This window comes from Protopterus annectens, chromosome 3.part0, assembly GCF_019279795.1.
Source record: "Protopterus annectens isolate FY-2018-M chromosome 3.part0, PAN1.0, whole genome shotgun sequence".
NCBI classification, from domain to species: Eukaryota; Metazoa; Chordata; order Ceratodontiformes; family Protopteridae; genus Protopterus; species Protopterus annectens.
This window is the reverse complement of record NC_056731.1, coordinates 51,142,455-51,162,526: the sequence shown is the minus strand read 5'-3', so window position 1 is coordinate 51,162,526 and position 20,072 is coordinate 51,142,455.

Sequence of the window (20,072 nt, the reverse complement as noted above, 5' to 3'; positions counted from 1 at the left end):
CTGTAGCAATGCCACCAGCAGAAGCACAGCACTTCTGGGTCACAACCTGCCAATATTGCCTTCACAGCACATGCACTATCTGCACCACCTGCATCAGGTAGCTCTACCTTGGGGACTGGTGTAGTGGTGTTCAGCAGGAGAAGTGCCAGTGGAGGCAATGATTATGTCACCTGATGGGAACTTGCAGGACTGGTGGGGGGGATTTTTATTTATTTATGCATTTATTTTATTTTATTTATAAAAAAGTAGTGATTATGTCACCTGACAAGAGCTCACAATGCTGGTGAAGGAAATTATGGAGAGAGGCCATGGTGCCTGCATTGGCCGTATGGAGAGAATCCTGATGCATATTGCAAAATTGCTTCACCATCTGGCTTTTCCCAGGTGTCTGCAACAAGAGATAGTGGTGACAGTTTCGTATCCCAAGTTATCCCAAGTTCCCAAATTCTTTGTACATATACAGTTATAACTTGTAAAGAAGTAGATAGATATGGTCCTATACCATCAACATTTTGCTCATTTCTTAATTACTCCACTAGTGTGTACTCCCCTCTTTTCATCTCTGCCTATCATCTCCATTTCACACCTATAATATAGTCTAAAAAATAGGTGCATTCACCAGAAACATGGCAACATATGGCTTATAAACAGAAATCCCTATTTCTGTCCTCAGTATTTGCATAGCACTTGGCATTAAGCAGCAAAGCATACTATTAGTTCTTGTCCTATGATAGTCTGTCTTTCGGCTTTTCCCAGTTAGGGGTCGCAACAGCGGAACTACGGTCCGCTAATGATTGGCAGTAGATTTTTACGTGCTGGCTTGCTGGGCCTAATGCACAACCTTCAACGAAGGAACGCCCATTCACGCATGTCGACACACAGAAGACACTCTGAGAATCGAACGTGCAACATCTAACTGTGAGGCAACAATGCTACACACAGCACCACCACCGCAGTAGTTCTTGTCCTATGATAAAAACTCAAAAAATACCTCTACATGTGCTAACACTTTGGCATCTACCATGCAATTAAGCTTGATAAAATTGCTCTTTGGTAACTAATTTTGACAGAACCTGATATGGGAGAGTCCATTCCATTGCAGTTGATGCACTGCTGTATGTAACTAATGGTAGGATTCTTTCACATTTTCCTTTGCAGTGTCACAATGAGGTCCTCTGAATTTGTATAGTTACAAACATATTTGCAAACTGGTATTAATGAGTGCAACAGTAATATCACTTGCATGTATGCTTCATCATTACCCTGCACATTGCATAGATATTACTGCAAGTTTTCATTGATGCAGTCATAAACACAAGACTTAATGTCAACAATGCATAATGCAGTGATCTGGAGTACAGGAATCAGGAATGCATGAGTGGCACTGCACTGTGTAACAGCTGTCACTATCACTCAACACCACCCCATTTAATCCCTTAGTATTTACCTTTGTGACTTCCGTTCAGCACACTTCCTACATCTGTGACTTGTCAAACACATGACAGTCCAAGCCTCTTTGTAATTTCATCTGATACAGCATTGCTGTGGAGCATATCAGTTAGTCTATCATGACTTCCATTCCAGCAATGTACACTTTCACCAGTCTTACACAAATATATCATTCCCTAACATGACAATTCATATGAAGTAATGTATGTATCACTTAACAGACATGGACATGACACTTTTGAATACTAAAAAAAAAAAAATGACTCTTCCAACTATCATTGTTGCAAACAGCTTGGCATGAAGTAGCACTGTTAACCAAACTTAATAATGGACTCTCAAGATAATCCACACCAGAAGTACGAAACACAACTCAAGTGAATAGCAAAATAAATCCACCGGATTGCTTAAAACCACAAATGTATTTAATACGAATGTAAAACAGCAGTTCCAAACGTCAAGCGCTTTCACTAGGCTAAGCTAGCTTCATCATAATAATGGTAATTGACACTTCATGCTGTATAAATAAAAAACACAAGAGGCAGGGGTATATTTCTACGGGATCTGAACACATACTCGACTAACATATGTCCAAATCAAGAAACATCGAACACATACACGAAAGCGCTTAACATCGACAAGCGCTTCCGTGTATGTGTGTCTGTTTCATAGATTGGATTACAGTGCGGGTAAGGGATAATTCCCTTTTCCCCACTGTAGTGAGATCTCGGAGTGAGAACAATAAAGTAGGGGGGGGGGGTGGGGGGGGGGTGAAACCCCCCCTGCAGAAACGTCGATTTTTTTTGAACTACACATACACGGAAGCACTTTTCGATGTTAAGCGCTTTCGTGTATGTGTGTTCAGTGTTTTGTGATTCGGACATATGCTAGTCGAGTATGTGTCCTAGACCCATTTCCACAAATGTATGTTAGCTAGTAAGGGATAATTCCCTTTTCCCCACTGTAGTGAGATCTCGGAGTGAGAACAATAAAGTAGGGGGGTGTGGGGGGGGTGAAACCCCCCTGCAGAAACGTAGATTTTTTTTGAACTACACATACACGTAAGCACTTTTTGATGTTAAGCGCTTTCGTGTATGTGTGTTCAGTGTTTTGTGATTCGGACATATGCTAGTCGAGTATGTGTCCTAGACCCATTTCCACAAATTTATGTTAGCTCTTTCTTTCACTTCCACTTACATGAACATCTTCAGGCAAATAAGAACAACTACAAAATCATTTTAAATAGTCTAAACAACATTTTTATAACTACACAATTAATCCAACATGGGAAGGATTAGCTTGGCAACTGAGGCTAAATGCCTATGTATACTCTGGTCTTAATGACCATTGTCCTCTAAAATGTATTTTACAGTTAAAATCCTTGGAAAGGTGAATTATCCATCCCATTTTGGATTTATTGTGTATTTATAAAAATGTTGTTTATTGTAATTTGTTTATATTTCTTTTGTACATGTGTATACTTTTAACTGGGAGGATGTTTGTCTTTAAATACTTAATTAGGTTTGTGATGTCACATGACCATCTTTTTAAATGATTTTGTAGTTGTTCTTATTTGTCTGAAGAAGTTCATGTAAGTGGAAGTGAACAAATGCGCTAACATAAATTTGTCGAAATATACCCTGCCTCTTGTATTTTTTGTTTTTACAGTTGTAGTTTTTCATTTTTTGACTTCACGTTGTATAGCAAAACCTGAGCAGAATTTGCCTTTGGCTGAATTCATATGCTGCTTCTAGCATTAATATGCTTAGCCCTGCTGTGCAAGAGAAATTAATACTGATATTGATATTAAGACACAGTTATTATTATAAGTATAATAGGCTCAGTGGTCTAATGTACTCCTGTTGTGATGTTGGAATTATCAATACTTTATGTTGCAAATTGTGATACGCACATTGCCAGTGTCGGTTTCACAAACCCCGTTGCTTATTCTTCCATACACGTGTCACATTCCCTTCAATTGTGCTTCTTCTGACAAGTCTGACATGACTTCTTCTGTTCTGTCAGCACCTAGTATACAGGTCTAGACAATGCTGAGTCAGGTAGACAGGTGTTCAAGGCCAGCAGTGTGTACCTAGTATTGGTGTGCACAAAAACAACTGGCAATAGGCTACTTATGTTAACATTTACACAGTTACAGGTTTTGATCATCCAAGTGTCGTTCTTTCTTTTTATGGAAGGCCATATGCATTCAAACACACTACTAAATTTGACTCTTCAGCTGTTTACTTTCTGACATCTGTGGTATGACATCTACTGTGGCATAAGCAACTAGTGTTCAAATCCATCAGTGTTTGCCTTCTATAAGTGTGTAGCCAAATAAAATTAGTGACATTGAAATTGGTGAAATTGGTGACAATGCAGGAATGGCCTACTCAGCAGGTGTGATGTTACATATTTTGAAGGGTGAAGGATGTTGATTCCCTAAGTGCTGTCCTTTTTTGAAATCATGCAGTTTCATAATGTACATTGTAGCTTTCATTGTGCAATTGTTAGCAAAAAGCAGCATCACTATTCAGCAGTTGGAAATAGTAATTCTCATTTCTTGTTCTAGGATGGCACAGCAGATAGCATTGCTGTTTCATAACAAGAGGTTCTTTGGTTCAATTCTCAGCAGGGGTACCTTCTGTGCTGAGTCTGCATATCCTCCATTTGTTCACGTAGGTTTCCTCTGGGCTGCTGCAGTTTCTTCCTACACTCTAAAGACATGCAATAGATGGATTGGACAATCTAAATTGGTCATAGGTGCGAGTGTGTGGTATGGAAGAACAGCTGTGGCAGGGCTAGCCACCCAGCAGTGTGATCTTTGGCTCTGGATGATTGTCGGTATTCAAGTGACACCCTGATCCCGTATGCAAAAATGGGAAGGGAGATTGTGGATGGATTGATGGATTTCTTCATCTGTGGAAAGAAATGCTAAGAATTTGCCTTTGGCCACATAGGTCTGTTGTGCATCATGCAAAGTTAGAGCTGATAGGCACAGTACAGAAATAATGATACAGGCCTGTGCAGACATTTATTATGTGAACTATCTCAGCTTCCGCAGGTCACTATAACCCTAATGTGATGTTCAAATAGCCTGTAAGGTATGTTCAGGGATGTGATTTATTTATTACTGTTGTGTGTTATGCAGCTTCATTTCCCTTGTCATTCTCCCAAAACATCACTCTTCCTTCAGATGTGTAGTTTCTAACAATGTTGTACAAATAGTTCTGTGGCATTAGTAACATGTACACGTCATGCGACTGTGAGTTAGGTAGGCAGGGTTATGAATATCATTTGTTATACATTGCAGCAGTGTATAGCATATAGACAGTAATGACTTACTGCACAGATGTGCTATGATAAAGTCTACTTTGATTAAGCAAAATGATGTCTGCAACCAAAACAGGCTCCAGAGGGATGGACGGGTACAGGGAAAAATGAAAGTGAGGTCAGGATATTTCCTTGCCCAAAGTCAGAGACAATTGAGCATATATAAACAAACTATAACAAGTATGTTTTCCCTTAAAACCAAGATAGATTGTTATAAGTATTCCAGGCCAATACTTATCTTACATTTTAGACTGAGAAAACATAGATCTGTAGATGTGGGATTGATAAAAGTAGAAATCAGGTTATTGCTAATAAAAGGGATTATTATTGTTAGCCTGTTCCAGCTGAGCTACACACCATTTCAGGTTTTCAGAAGCTTTAGTTCAGATATCTGCAATATTTTTCTACAAGTTGAATATATTCCTGAAATTAACACATTCACTGCTTTGAAAGACTTTAGCTACAGTAAGAGTTCTGTTATTCACTACTGTCATGATCATTCACTTCATGTGAGCAAATAAAGTAGTTTGCAGCAACTGAAAAGGGGGGGGGGCGGGTGGAAGCCAAATGATCCAGTATGCAGGAATAGCTGAAACAGGTGTAAAGTAATTTTAGGTACCTTATTAAGTAATAGGTAGCGATAAACATGGTAGTAAAATATAACGAAATCTGAGCATTCTGTCAGAGTTAGGGTGCAATAACAGCAGTAGTAGTTGGTTTGGGGCAGCAGTTCCTCCTCGACTTCTATTAGTACACTATGAGGGTGAAATCAGCTCAGCGGTATGCTTGAGTCAGCTTGGCAAAACTACACCACGTTTTTGTGTTATATTAGTTATTCAGGCACTTTACATTGTTATTTCTAGGTAGCAGAGAGAAAACAGGAATGAATCTTGAGCAACTAAAACAGAAATAGTAAAAGATTTTATAGAAAGCAAGCCCAAGGCCTTCCCTGAGGGTTAATGGAAAAATGCTCATAGAGTTGTGGGAGGCCAAGAGAAAAGGTTATAAAGAATACGTATTTGGAGAATGAGAGATTATTTCAATGCTAGAGAGGATTTTCTGTTTGAGATATCAGAAATGGAGGGGGCAGATGCAAATAGCATACCTTGTTGTGTGTTAGGGCTTTCTAGAAAAACAAAGTTATCAGAAATTGTCCATGGAAGGGCATAGAGGATATCCTGTAGTAAAGATTAGAGAGAAGAAAAGACGGAGACAAGTAGAATGTTCAGTATTACTGGAAGCAATGCATATCATGAAAAATAGAGTAACCTTTTTAGCATAGACAAACAGCAGATTTCTAAGCTTGATATTGCAAAGTCACATTAGAAATTTACATAAATGTTCAGTGCACCTATGAAACAGCCTAGTATATAAAATAATAATGTTCATCACGTTGATCCCTGCTGCAGTAGCCATCACTATATGGGTTATATCCTAGCAAAGATATAGCAGGCAGCCAACTTCTGCACACCCAACTGTCAGGCTGCTCACGCTGAGCTGTTTAAAAGACAGGTTTGGGCACCAAGCCCTTCAGAGATTTACTTTTGCTAAAGAGTACACTGCGCTAAGGCTTTTGGGGAATCAATGGTTGGCTTGGAGCTGTTTCTTTGCTCGACAGATAAGTTCCCTTTGGGGAAAAAAACAAACTATTTTTTGTGTTTTATCACTTTCCTCGTCAAGAAAGTTATTTGAAAGTTTGAAAGTTTGTTTTAAGACATTGCCATGAAACTGTATAGTACTTTTAAACAGGAGTACTTTTTTCCACTCAGTTTAAAAGTTGTGTAAAGTAACTTAAAACCAATTTTTCTATAGAGAAATTCTGTTAATTTTACTTTTAGTAGGGTTTGCAAAGTGTTTTAAAGTGCTTTTTACTGTATTTTTCTTTGAAAAAAGTGTCTTTTAAAGACATGCAGCATCATTTTCTGCTTCTTTTCCATGGGAAAGAGACACCATTTAGAGTTTGAACATAGAGCAAACTTCCAGTCCCATGAGTGGTCCTTCTTCCAGCCACAATAAGAAAAAGTTAAACAAACTGCCTTTGCCACCACAGCAGGCTAGCAATTTTGCCTCAGCCACAGATGAGTGACTCTGCTGTGGCCATTTGTTGTACCTCAGACCACTCAGCGTTTACCCCAGATTCCTCTGGTCTAGTACCTACAGCCACTCTGGACAAGGGATAACTACATCCTTTGCATTTGTTGGGGTCCTCTCAGTGGGCAAATGAGAGGCACTCTCATCAGTTCTGGGAAAGGGAACAGCGAAGGCTTCTCTGTTGTATCAATATTCTCTGCCCATCCCTGGGGAGGCTGCTACTGCCATTAGCAACACGGGTGACTCCATTTTTTTCTGTCAATGAGAAACCGAAAACTAAGCATGTGTCTATCTCTCCTCAAATTTCTTGACAGGAGTAGTTTAATGGGTCTGAAAGAGGGTTTAATTCAGGCTGTTGATCCTTCTAGTAAAGTAGTTTCTGGAAAAAAGAGGGATACCTCTTTCCTGAATAGACTGAAGATTCTGAATCTGGATGGGAAGATAAAGGGACAGATATGGGGGTTTCACCTCAGACTTCTGATTCAGATTCAAAGGAGAGCTCAGTTTCTGATTCTTAATGTGGGGTTTTACTTTTCTCTGAGACTGTTGCTAAAATGTGCCAGCATTTTCAGGGGAGAACAATGAGGTTTCTCAGTAACTCAGAAAATACTATATCTTGTTACAGAACGAATCTCCAGATCCTACACCCATTTAACCTATTCTGTCTGCTTTAGAAGATGTGTGTTACTGCCTGCAATTTTCCTGATAGTTAGCCAGCTGCCCCTAAAACAGCAGATGGGATGTGTAAGGTTCCCCAGTCTTTAAATATTACACGATTCCCAAACCTGACCCAGCAGTTATAGTGTAGTTAATCCAACTGCTGCTAAATACTGAGTTAATTCCTATCCTACTATATATGGTAAGGATGAGAAAAATATTGATAAGTATGGGAAAAAGTGTACACTTTTCCAACTTTGATTTTCTGAATTTTAATTTTGTGAGGAAGGTTTTGTCTATGGTTTCTTTTTGTGAGTTAAAATTTGCTTTAAATAATTTAGTTTCTTCTACTGCACAGGTCACTAATATTGTTTACAGTCTATTTATGACTCTGTCGATACTTCTTCCAGGGCTATGGCCACTGGCACTGTTTTGGGGAGGTTTGCATGGCTACATTCTCAGAACCTTTCAGATGATGTTAAAAATTAAATTTTTAAATTCACCCTTGATAAAGATTTAGTTTTTGGTCCCTCTGTTGTAGATGTGATCAAAAAAGTATGATGAAAGGTGATCCAGGGAGTCTGAAGCTGAAGAAATTCATTGTATTTTACAGACAAAAGATCTTACATTAAATTTGTTTGAAGTAAGTGTTACCCAGTCTGCCATCTTTTTACTTTATGATCCAGGGAATCTCTAAGATTTTCATCCCTTCTTTTCCATATTTTCTAAGGGATTGTAACTCTCCATTCACTTTTAGCAAACAGCAGAAAAAAAGTCACATGAAAATATGGGTAAACAGATGTTTAAGAAGAAATTGCAGGGGATTCCAAAAATAAATCCCAAACCTCCCAAAACCAAGGACAGTCCAACAAATCAGAATGACTATTCAAGAGACCTTGTGAACCCCTCTGACCCTGGCAGTCTTTTATCTTCCAGAAAGTCAGATTCTCTATTATTCTCTTTGGCAGCAGATAGTTTCAGATAAATGGGTTCTGAAAGTCATTCATCAAGGCTATAGATGGCAGTGGAAGGAAATTGCTCCTTTCCATGGGTGCATTCTTCACCTTCCAAGTCATACTCTGACACCATGTCATGTGTTATACTTACCTAGCTACAGAATGTTCCATGTCATGTGCTACACTTATATAGCTACTGAAAGCAATGTGTCATGGGTTACACTTACCTAGCTACAGCGAACTCCATGTCATGAATTATTAGAGTTTCCTGACTACAGAAAGCTCCATGTCCTGAGGTACACTTTCCTAGCTACAGAAAGCTCCAAGTCATGTGTTACATTTCCCTGGCTTACAGAAAGCTCCATGTCATGTGTTACATTTCCCTAGCTTACAGAAAGCCCCAAGTCATTTGTTATACTTATCTAGCTGCAAAAATCCCCATGTCATGTGTTACACTTAAATTGCTTCAGAAAGCTCCACATTATGTGTCACAGTTACCTAGGTGCATAAAGGTTCATGCCGTATGTTACACCTACTTAGTTACAGAAAGCTCTATGTCATGTATTACAATTACCTAGCTTCAGAAAGCTCCGTGTCATGTGGTACACTTATGTTGCTACAGAAAGGTCCATGTCATGTGTTACATTTTCCTAGCTACAGAAAACAGTATGCCTTGAGTTACACTAACCTAGCTACAGAAATCTCCATGTATTGTATTACACTTACCTCACTACAGAAAGCTCATTGCCATATGTTATATTTGCCCAGTTGCAGAAAGCTCCATATCATGTGTTACACTAACCTAGCTGCAAAAAAACCCATGTCATGTGCTACATTTACCTAATTTACAGAAAGCTCTGTGTCGTGTGTTACACTTAACTTTCTACAGAAAGTACCATGTCATGTGTTATACTTACCTAGGTGCGTGAAGTTTCATGTCACGTGTTACACTTACATAGCTACAGAAAGCTCTGTATCATGTATTAAACTTAGCTGGCTTCAGAAAGATCTGTGCCATGTGTTACATTTAACTGGCTACAGAAAGGCCCATGTCATGTGTTACATTTTGCTTCAGAAATCTCCATGTCATATGTTACTCTTACCAAGCTACAGAAATCTGCATGTCATGTATTACACTTACCAACCAACATAAAGTTTACTGTCATATATTATATTTACCCAGCTGCAGAAGGCTCCATGTCATGTGTTACACTAACCTAACTCAGAAAAGACCCATGTCATGTCTTACACTTAGCTAGCAACAGAAAGCCCCATGTTATGTGTTACACTTAGCTACAAAAAGTCCCATGTCATCTGTTATGCAACAGAAAGCCCCATGCCATGTGTTACACTAACCTAACTCCAAAAAGCCCCATGTCATGTTTTACACTTATCTAGCTGCAGAAATCTCCACGTCATGTGATACACTTACCCAGTTTACAGAAAGGTCTGTGTCATGTGTTACAGTTACCTATCTACAGAAAGCTCCATGTCATATGTTACGCTTACCTAGCTACAGAAAGCTCCATGTCAATTGTTACAATACCCAGCTTCAGAAAGCTGCATGTTACGTGTAACACTTGCTTAGCTACAGAAAGCAATGTGCCATATGTTACATTTACCTAGCAACTGAAATCTCCTTATCATGTATTATACTTAACCTAGCTACAGAAAGCACAATGTCATGTTTTAACCTTACCTAGCTACAGAAAGCCCCACGTGATGTGTTACACTTACTTAACTTACAGAAAGCCTCATAGCATGTGTTTCACTTACCTAGCTATGGAAAGTTCCATCTTGTGTGTTACACTTATCTAGTTACAAAAAGCTCCATGTTATGTGGTACACTTACCTATCTACAGAAAGCTCCAAGTCATGAGTTACACTGACCTAGCTACCAAAAGTTCCATGTTATATGCTAACATTTATCTAGCTACAAAATGTCATGAATTATACTTTATCTAGCGACAGAAAGCTCCATGTTGTGATTTACATTTGCCTAGTTACAGAAAGCTCCATTTCTTGTGTTACACTTATCTAGCTACAGAAAAGCTCAATTTTATGTATGACACTTCTTTTTTAAGATTCAGTCTGAATAATAACTGATAATACATAGTGTTTGTTATCTTTACTAAAAACATTCAAATGTTACAGCTATTATCGCTCTTTTCTCAAGTTGCACACACTAGAACATAATTCTTTATTAGTGCAGAGTGACTGTAGATAGGGCTAAAAATTAATTAAGTTAATCTTTACATGTAGAGGTAAAGGACATTGTCAGAAACTGCAGAATAAGAATATTGATAAATCGTGGTTCATGATCATAGCTCGTATTTGTAAGCAGTGTATACATGATGGCTGGCTTCCCCTAAAATAGCAATGCTTTTACAGCTCTCTACAATCACACACAGTGCAGTCTGATATAAAATCAATAAAAATAAACAACCACAAACCAGTGACCCAATAAAAGTCCAAGCAAATTTTATTCATTCTCTGACTTCTCGGCTGGAATGCCTTCAAAGGAGAATACAGACTCAAAAAAACGCTCAATATGAATAGTGCTTCCAATTATTCAGTAAAGACTCAATTAAAAAAAATCACATACATATTTAAAGGAAAACTCTCCAATTAAGTTTAGAATTCAGACCATTTTATTTTTTGAGTTGTGTATTATTTTGATATAAAATCAATGTCTATTATTTCAAATCAAATTGTATGTTTTTTAGTGCACCTTAAACTGATTTCATGCTTTGTTACACATACAAATATATACAACCAAGTAGTTCAGTCATAAATGGCTAAAACGCTTCCCCTGCTGTATTACCAAAAGCAATCTCAAAGCAAAGGTTAAATTTAAGGATTAAAACAAACAACACGAATCCAACATGAGTAAAGTTTTTTTTTTTTTTGTTTTATAATTCTTAATTTAGAACTCTCCTTCTTTGGAATTCAGAACTGCAGAAGAAGAAGAAAAAAATGATTAATAAATCAGTCAAATGTTTCAAAGAAATGAAGTAAAATGTTGATGTATCTCTGAACGACAAAACTGAAAGTTGACAGCTAATTCACATATAATGCATTAAATCAAAAGCAATGTTCTTTCAAAGATTAATGGCAAGACAATTCTCAGAGTGCCAGTTACTGTGGTTTTTTTTTACAACTCGTTTTCATTTTGCAGATGACAGACATATGTCTCTTATGCAATAACATTTTTATATTGTCAAGCTCATCTTCGCATGGAGTGTTGCAGTATTTACTGACTTCCTCTCACCTGCTATTGATCATTGTCTTAGGATCCTTTGCAAAAGAAGCATTTGTGGGTCAGCCATGTGGCATGCCTGCCTTCTTGCCACTCTTGTGATACTGACAAGTCTTTACATTGTACATTTATTTGTTGTACGCTTGTGCTTGCAAGCATTCCCATTCTGATTACTTGAAGCTGCAATAACTTATTCCTTATTATTGTGTTAGCTTTGGCCTAATGTGCTTAAGTTTAGTTTGATGCTTAAGTATCATTTCAGTCTTCATATCTTTAATGCTAAGCAGAAACAGGAACATGATTTATTTTTACCAGATTTGTATCGGCACTCAGCAGCTATTCTGTTAACCATCTCCTGCTGTTCTCTTTTACTCTCTGCCTCCTTCACTGAATAAGTGTAACCGAACACTTCCTGTCCTGATGCAACTTCAATGTTTACCATTTTCATTTCTTTTTTTGTTTGTTTCTTTCCCAGTGTCACATTTGCATATACTTGTGGAGAGCAATACCTCAAAAGCTAACTTAAAAAATATTCATAAATTTACTGGCACAGGTACAGGGCATATGCTAGCAGTGCAAGAAATCTGTGTTTGGGAGTAAGTCCATGCTATCAGATTACACAGAACAGGGAAAACTAAGTGAAAACTATTTACTTTTCTTAAATGTGTGCTTGGTGAGGCACAATTCCTATGGGATAAATGAGTTCTGGCAGCACTAGCTGTACAGAGTCAAACACCTAGTCCACCATATGAGCTGATTACAGTAGTGTGTGCAGTTTGCACTGTGCAGTACGTGATACAGATGTGGTGTGGCTAATGAACTGGTGCCTGCATGATGAATGACTTCTTTATTTAGTCTCCATACACCCATTCCTTACTTCTCACTCCCGTACCACATGCAGTTAGACATCAGTTTGTGTGTCCTTTGGGGCAGACTCACCTGATGAATGTTTACATCAAGGTGTACCAGGATACATTGTAAAATAAATGGAAATGGATTCTACAGCTGGTAGAATGAAGTCCAGTAAAAGTGTTAAATGGAAAGGATTGGTATCCTAGATAAGCAATCTAAATACTTCAGTTAGTGTTCAAAATTTCTGATCCAGTTTTTGGTGTGTCTTTTCCTTTCATTACTTATTATTGTTTTAGGATTCTCCTGAAGCATGCCATAATTATATACAGAAATGATAATCACACTACTTCTGCTTTACATACGCAATGTTCCTCCTGTACTTTCCAGGTACATCATTAAACTAATGATGTTTCTGCTATTTATTCTTCATATGCCCATTATATGTCTATGTTCATGCTGTTTTTTTTACTAGACTATGGTGCAGTTTATAATGGTATGTGATGTTGTGATCATTAAAAGGTCAAGGTGTTTTTTTTTTACTTTTTTATTTTAATATCTACTCATTTCCTTGTCTGTTTGTGTTCCTCTTTCTTAGGTAGATAAACCCGTTGGACACAAGCATCCCTTTTTAGCAGTAACTTAAAAGTACTGACTGACTAAGTGATTTAAACAACATCAAACAGTTTTCTTGTAGAAAATGAAAGAATTAAATCCAGGACTACAGAAGCTATGGATTTCCTCTAGATGGATGTTTTGGTTGTTTTGCTTAGTAACTGGCCATAAAATCTTCAGATATTTCTGTCTGCTAGACAGTTTAGTACTGTGAAATTAAAATCACCTAAAATAAGAAAGACATTTCTAAGAAACATACCCCGTGTTTGCTATGTGTGGGGTTATTACATTGATTTGATCTCTGGCATATGTTAATACTTGATTTTTGTACACACATTACATTTGGGCCATCTGCTTCAACTCTGAATGTCAGTTAAACTGACAAATTCAAAGTAAATTACAATTTCCAGAAAAATGCTTTAAATCTGAAAGCCACTTTTCTTTTCCAATCTGCTGCCTGCAATAATAAGGAATACTTCTTTCTTTTAGTTATGTCTTGAATATAAAGACTTTGATTACACATGGAGTTAGTGTTTTTAACTTTAGTTAGCACACCATCTCCATAAATTACAGGCATTCACAAAATACATAAATAAAAAGTAAACATCCCCAAATGGAGTTATCATCATATTGTAATATAAAAACTGATAACTGATATCAGTTGGCTAATGCTAACAACCGTAAAAAGGATTATGACTCATTTAGTGTGTTGTCAACAAGGATAAATTCATGTGATGCAAAAGGAATCAAACCCAGGGATAGAGGATGAAGGTAGTTAGCAACTCATCTGTGCAAAACTGACCAAATAATTTGAGGGGATGGCTGTAGAAAAGCTGCTGGCTGAGATATATTGGTTTAGTATCAAAGGATGGTGATGATGACTGAATAGAAACATCTTCCAAAACAAACATTAGGCATTCCCAAGGATCCATTGACATCATGACAGCATTGTGGCCAAGCCAATATAATTTACTTTTCCTATGTGATGAGCAGCAATGTAAATGCGATATGTATGCGACAAGGCCAATGTGCATACATGACGAGGAGCCCCTCATCAAAGCCGCAGCATGTACCCATGGCCAGATCATGGTAAAGACACCTCACAAACACATCAAAATACAAGCAGCTGAAGTGAACAATGACAGTGCATGAGCACTCATAGTAGTGGATGCAAGCACACAAGCATGGTTACATAATGCTGATGTAATCAACAGCAACAAATTCACACACAGAGAAATGTGCAATGGAAAGGAATGTACCACAAATGCTGAGGCTGGAGTAAAGGTTATACTATAATCAGAGAATTTGCAAAGATGGACAACATGCGAGTGCTAACAAAATTGCGGAACAAAACAATTGATGGAAAGCAGTGTAAAGAAGGTGCCATGTCCATATGGCAGTTTTGAAGAATGTGAAGTAAACACAGGATGGGTGGGATATAATAAAGTATTGTGATGTAACAACCTGCACTAGACCTGGCAACATTGGAATGTAGAGGGGTGTGATATAATAAGGTATTGTGATGTAACAACCTGCACTAGACCTGGCAACATTGGAATGTAGAGGGGTGTGATATAATAAAGTATTGTGATGTAACAACCTGCACTAGACCTGGCAACATTGGAATGTAGAGGGGTGTGATATAATAAAGTATTGTGATGTAACAACCTGCACCAGATCTGGCAACATTGGAATGTAGAGGGGTGTGATATAATAGGGTATTGTGATGTAACAACCTGCACCAGACCTGGCAACATTGGAATGTAGAGGGGTGTGATATAATAAGGTATTGTGATGTAACAACCTGCACCAGATCTGGCAACACTGGAATGTAGAGGGGTGTGATATAATAGGGTATTGTGATGTAACAACCTGCACCAGACCTGGCAACATTGGAATGTAGAGGGGTGTGATATAATAGGGTATTGTGATGTAACAACCTGCACCAGACCTGGCAACATTGGAATGTAGAGGGATGTGATATAATAAGGTATTGTGATGTAACAACCTGCACCAGATCTGGCAACATTGGAATGTAGAGGGGTGTGATATAATAGGGTATTGTGATGTAACAACCTGCACCAGACCTGGCAACATTGGAATGTAGAGGGGTGTGATATAATAAGGTATTGTGATGTAACAACCTGCACCAGATCTGGCAACATTGGAATGTAGAGGGGTGTGATATAATAGGGTATTGTGATGTAACAACCTGCACTAGACCTGGCAACATTGGAATGTAGAGGGGTGTGATATAATAAGGTATTGTGATGTAACAACCTGCACCAGATCTGGCAACATTGGAATGTAGAGGGGTGTGATATAATAGGGTATTGTGATGTAACAACCTGCACCAGACCTGGCAACATTGGAATGTAGAGGGGTGTGATATAATAAGGTATTGTGATGTAACAACCTGCACCAGATCTGGCAACATTGGAATGTAGAGGGGTGTGATATAATAGGGTATTGTGATGTAACAACCTGCACTAGACCTGGCAACATTGGAATGTAGAGGGGTGTGATATAATAAGGTATTGTGATGTAACAACCTGCACCAGATCTGGCAACATTGGAATGTAGAGGGGTGTGATATAATAGGGTATTGTGATGTAACAACCTGCACCAGACCTGGCAACATTGGAATGTAGAGGGATGTGATATAATAAGGTATTGTGATGTAACAACCTGCACCAGATCTGGCAACACTGGAATGTAGAGGGGTGTGATATAATAGGGTATTGTGATGTAACAACCTGCACCAGACCTGGCAACATTGGAATGTAGACGGGTGTGATATAATAAGCTATTGTGATGTTACAACCTGCACCAGATCTGGCAACATTGGAATGTAGAGGGGTGTGATATAATAGGGTATTGTGATGTAACAACCTGCACCAGACCTGGCAACATTGGAATGTAGAGGGGTGTGATATAATAAGGTATTGTGATGTAACAACCTGCACCAGACCTGGCAACATTGGAATGTAGAGGGGTGTGATATAATAAGGTATTGTGATGTAACAACCTGCACCAGACCTGGCAACATTGGAATGTAGAGGGATGTGATATAATAAGGTATTGTGATGTAACAACCTGCACCAGAGCTGGCAAAATTGGAATGTCTGCAGTGGACCTGTACTGCAATGTGAATCTCATGAAAACATAAATACATGTTGCACTGATGGGAGTCAATCCAGCCATTCAGTCCATATGCCAGTATATCCACAGTGAATGTTTACATCAAGGTGTACCAGGATACATTGTAAAATAAATGGAAATGGCACTGTGAGCTTCTGCAGAAGTGGGGTCATAAAACACATAGCTGGGAAATGTAGGTCTGTAGGAAACCTGGCAGTTAGCAAACAGAAAAGTTACAAAACTACATTCAACCCCCAGGGTATATGAAACCACCAAACAATTGTAATGATGCAGGAAAAATTATTGTTTAAGTACATTGATCCAGCAAACAAGTTAGAATAATGGCAGTAGCTGTGCTTTATTTCAAATTGGAATACATCATCAAAGCTTAGCTAATTTGCACATCTAACTGGCATATGCAAGGGATTTCCCTTCATTTATCCCATTAGAAGCCCATGGGTACTATTCATATTCTTGTTATTCACAGTTGTGCAGCAGCTATCTGTGAACATCATTGCTATGCCTGTATGCAAATATACTGAGCACAGGCTATTTGAGATAACTATAGCAGTGCAAAAGCTTGTGTGAAGCAATGCCTAATTTCAATACTTAAAGAGGGGAAATGGTTTAGTTATGTGAGAATTGATATAGTAAAATGTAAAGTCTGTTCACTTTAGACTTTTTTTTGAAGTTATGGTAGAGTGAAGCAATGCTCAAGCCCACTGAAGCTAATGACAGGAGTGAAGGCAAGCTGCACCCAGCACAGCTATTCATAACAAGAATTAAAAAAATATAAAGGGGTTTTATGCATTGTCTATAGGGGTATCCATATGTTGACACCCTGATTGTTTCTTTGAAAGGTGTGAAAGGAGAAGATTGAAAAGATTAAAAAATTGGGAGACATAACAATAAGGGACACTCAGAAGAAACATGCCAAGATTGTTATGCATGAGGATGTGGGAGAATAAGATTGTTATATTTTGGCAGGGGATAGATCCTCTTCTTATTTTTCAAAGTTTTTATGTAAGAGAAAAGACTGAGAAGGAAGTAAGGTAGTGGGTATAGGAAAGAAGAGAGAGGTTAGAGAAGGATGGAGGTATAGAGGAGTTGTAGCCAGGTCCACCTGGTCCACAGGACCTTAAATGTTTACATTGCCTGATAGTTGTGCAGTGGAGGACCACAATGTTGAGGAGGCAGAGGCCTGCAGAGACTTGGTATCCAGAGCAATTGGAGCAGCAAGTCTTACACTGAATGAAGAATTTCCTGCATGGGCCAAAGGTGCATTTCCACTGCCTGACCATCCCATTCTCTACCAAATCCCAAAGCTTACATTCCTGAATTAGCGTGGTTCTCCATGTCAGAGGGACTACAGGAACAGAGCCACTGCTTCAACCCTGTGATGATGGTTCTGGGTGGGCAGAGGGCAAATATTCCATGACCTGGGAGGAACATGGTTGGGCTGCTCCTGAGATTTCTGGATTTTTGGAAAAAAGAATATAAATAAGAGAGAAAGGGGAAAAAGAAATACAAAGTAATGGATAATTAAAATAAGAAAAAGAGAGAGTGAGGGTGAAGAGTCACAAAATTGAGACAGTATATTCACTCATAATTTGGTGTTATATCAGTATATAGTTTTTTTTTAACAGTGCTTACTTAGTATCTAAGTAGGTGTATAATATGAAATGGTACTACATTTTTATATAGAGAAAATGTTCTGCAAAATGTTATTGATAAGCATCTATATGGACATGTAAGATATTACATTAAAAACTATTCTTCAATATGGTAGTAAAATGGATTCTACCGGAATTGTGTATTGGTAGCACATTATTTTTGCAATTATATTTTATTATTACATATATCTAAATGATTACAGAGACTATTTTAAGTTCATATTCAACAGAATGCTTTGCTTAATCACACATATGGATTTCAGAAACAGGATTAATTTTTGCTTACTTGCTAGCACCCGTGGTAAACATTTCCATTCTTCTTTGGGCTTGACTATACTTGTAATTTACCTGCTCTTCAGCTACAGTAAGTAGGATAAAAGGGGGTGTCAAAGGAAAAATAAACTTCAAAAAGATCAATACACGGCAGGTTCAGGTTAAGGCACTTTAATCTTGCAGCAAGGAGACAAAGACGTGCTAATACAGAGTTTGTCTAACTAAAATCAGGAAGTAAGATCATCTTTATACATTTTCTAACAAGACATTGCCTACCAAGCTGACATAACAGATCACAAGTTCTAACATCATTACTTCATAGCAGCTGTTTGTCCATGATTTTCTGCTTGCACTATCAATTTTATGAAAAACTTCCTAAGAAAAACAACGTGGCCTTGACGACCACCGGTTAGATACAGCTTCCCACTATGTTATGTTACCATTCAAGGTACTATAGCTAATTCGAGCACAAAGCAAGTACAGATTCTTCAAGCAGTCTTTTGTTTTATATATCTCTTCTTTTTTGCAGCTGCGCATGTTCTCATAACACGAACAGAGCTGATTGTTCATATTCAATCACATTATAGAAAACAGTATTGTTCTATTCATTCACTATTCATTCATTTTCCTGACCTAGCAGATAATCACCTGCTTCTCAGTACATTTCCAAAAGGCATAACATGAATTTTGCTGTGCTAGCAAATACTAGGTCAGGGTGCATCTTGCAATTTCAGAAAGCATACTGCAGTTTGAAAAAACATCTTATAATTTCATACAGAATTAAGCTGTACATAAAATAGAATGAAATGTGTTAACTCTTTTAGCTTCTAATAAGCACTAAACATAAATATTAATACATATTTTTCTGACATTTCCCCCCTGTTAATACTTTTTTATTCTATTTTCAAAAGCATAAACAGTTTGCTTCTTCTCCTAACCTCTTCCATTTCGGATTTGCAGTTAAGAGAGTCATTTAGTTTAGACTTATGAAAGCATTTCACTTTTCAACAATTCTTCAATTTCAGTACTTTGATACAAAGTCTCAGAAACTGACATGTCTATAAAATCTTTGATTAACTTTTTCATGCAGGGAATACCACAACAGATGCATGCTCCTAATAGGAGTATTCCCACACAAATGGCAATCAGGATGTTCATTAGGATGGAACCCCCACCCCCCAAATAAATTCTGGAAAAAGTCCGTCAGAGGGTTTGGGCTTGTTTTGGTCATGGCCGACACTTGCTGGATCACCTCAAGATGGTCGTTTATCTCATGCTGGTTGTCAGGAATATACGAACAGCATTCTTCTTTGATTAAAGCGCATGTACCACCTCTCGCTGCTAGGGTGAAGTCGAGAGCCATGCGGTTTTGAAGCACCACAGTTCTCATAGCGTTCGTTTAGTTCATCAGTCATTAATTCAAGAGCAGAAAAAGTTGCATTGCTCATAACTTTGAGAAGTTTGGACAGTTTTCTCAGCTCCAAAATCGATTTTACTGCTCCATATGCAGGGGCTATGCCTGCCCATGATATTATAGTGTCACTCAAGTTCATGTGTGTCAGTTTATCTTTGTTGTTCATGGAATTATGGTTTCTCCATCCTGCTTCGATTCATCCCACTGGATTCTCGGGTCTCTTGATTGGATTTCCAGTTTTACTGCTGACCTCTCTGACGTTTCAAATTTTTCCTCGAGGCAAAGCTGCAGTGTGTCGTATGGCCGGAACCGGGTAACCCAAAAAACAACTGCCGGACCAACTCTCAGGTAGCAATTTGTATGCC